Source organism: Canis lupus, chromosome 35, assembly GCF_011100685.1.
Source record: "Canis lupus familiaris isolate Mischka breed German Shepherd chromosome 35, alternate assembly UU_Cfam_GSD_1.0, whole genome shotgun sequence".
NCBI classification, from domain to species: domain Eukaryota; kingdom Metazoa; phylum Chordata; class Mammalia; order Carnivora; family Canidae; genus Canis; species Canis lupus.
The window spans coordinates 2,735,299-2,737,431 of NC_049256.1; positions in this window are offsets into that span (position 1 = coordinate 2,735,299).

The following is a 2,133-nucleotide window of genomic DNA, read 5'->3' on the forward strand; positions in this document are numbered from 1 at the left end:
CCTGGTTTAGGTTCAGCAGGGACCTGCATGACACTTGTGTTCTGGTAGCAAATCTATTGCAACAAAGAGGGCTTTACCAATTTTATTATTTGTTATTTATTATTTTTTTCAAAAAACCAGCTCCTGGTTTCATTAATATGCTCTGTTATTTTTTTTAGTTTCCATATCATTCATTTCTGCTCTAATCTTTATTATTTCCTTCCTTCTGCTGGCATTAGGCTTTGTTTGTTGTTCTTTTTCTAACTTCTTTAGATGTAAGGTTAGGTTGTTTATTTGAGATTTCTTTTCCTTCTTGAGGTAGGCCTGTATTTCGATATGCTTCCCTCTTAGGACCACTTTGGCTATATCCCAAAGGTTTTGGATGGTTGTGTTTTCATTTTAATTTGTTTCCATGTATTTAAAAAAGTTTCTTCTTTGATTTCTGGGCTGAGACAATCATTGTTTAGTAGCATGTGGTTTAATCTCCATTGTAATTGTAATCCTTCCAAATTTTTCTTGTGGATGACTTCGAGTTTCACAGCATTGGGTGCAGAAAAAGCACACGGGAGGTGCCTGGGTAGCTCACTCAATTTAAACATTCACCTTTGGCTCAAGTCATGATACCAGGGTCGTGGGATTAAGCCCTGCATTGGGCTCCCTGCTCAGTGGAAGGCGTGCTTCTCCCTCTCCCTCTGCCACTTCCACTGCTTGTGCACTCTCTCAAATAAATAAATAATCTTAAAAAAAAGAAAAGATAAAAAGTACATGGTATGACTTCAGTCTTTTTCTATTTGTTGGGGCCTGACTTGTGACTTAATATGTGATCTATTCTGGAGAATTTCCCATGTGCCCTTGAAAAGAACGTATATTATGCTGTGTTAGGGTGGAATGTTCTGAATATATCTGTTACGTATCCATCTGGTTCAGTGTTTCATTCAAAGCCATTGTTTCCTTGTTTATTTTCTGTTTAGATGATCTTTCCACTGATGTAAGTGGGGTGCTAAAGTCTCCTACTATTATTGTATTATTACAAACTAGTTCCTTTATGTTTGCTATTATTATTTTAGGTATTTGGGTGCTCCCATGCTAGGGGCATAAATATTCACAATTGTTATATCTTCTTGTTGGATTGTGACCCTTATTATGAAATGGTGTTCTTCTTTCTCTCTTGTTACTGTCTTTGTTTTAAAGTCTTATTTTGTTCAATATACGTATTGCCAGCCTTCTTTTGACATCCATTTACATGATAGATGCAATTTGCAGGTGTCTTTAGGTCTAAAATGAGTCTCTATATGCTCTAAATAGCATATAGATGAGTCTTGAATTTCTTTTTAATCCTTTCTATCACCCTGTCTTTTGATTAGAGTATTTAGTCCATTTACATTCAAAATAATTATTCATAAATATGTATTTATTGCCATTTTATTATTTGTTTTGTGGTTGTTTCTGAAGATATTCTGTGATCCTTTCTTGTCGTTCCCCTTTTCATGGTTTGCTTAATATCTTTAGTGATAGCTTTGGATTTCTTTATTTTTATTCTTTGCATATTTATTAGTGGTTTTTGATATATGGTTACCATTAAGTTTGTATGTACCCTCTTCTGCATACAACAGTCTATATCATCAGTTGATGATCATTTACGTTTGAACGCATTCTTTATTCCTCTCCTCACCACATTTTAAGAATACCTACTTGTCATATTTTACATCCTTTTATTTTGTAAATTCCTTCACTGATTTTTTTTTTTTTACAGAAACATTAATTTTTACTGCTTTTGAGTTTTCTACCTTTATTCTGTCACTTTTGGTCTTTCCACTTGGAGTCCCCTTTAATATTTCTTTCAGGTTTAGCGATCCTGAACTCCTTCAGTTTATGTTTATCTGAGAAACTATTTGTTTCCTACTGTTCTGAATGATAGATAGAATATTTTTGGATAGAATATTTTTGCCTGCAGGTTTTCCCCATCAGCACTTGAATATATCATGGCATTGCCTTCTGGCCTAAAAAGTTTCTGCTGAAAAATCCTCTGCTAGCCTTATGGGTTTTCCCTTTTTATATCACTGTCTTCTTTTGTCTTGTTGCTTTTAAAATATTTTCTTTACCACTGTATTTTGCCAATTTAATTACAATATGTTTTTGTGTGGATCTGCTTTT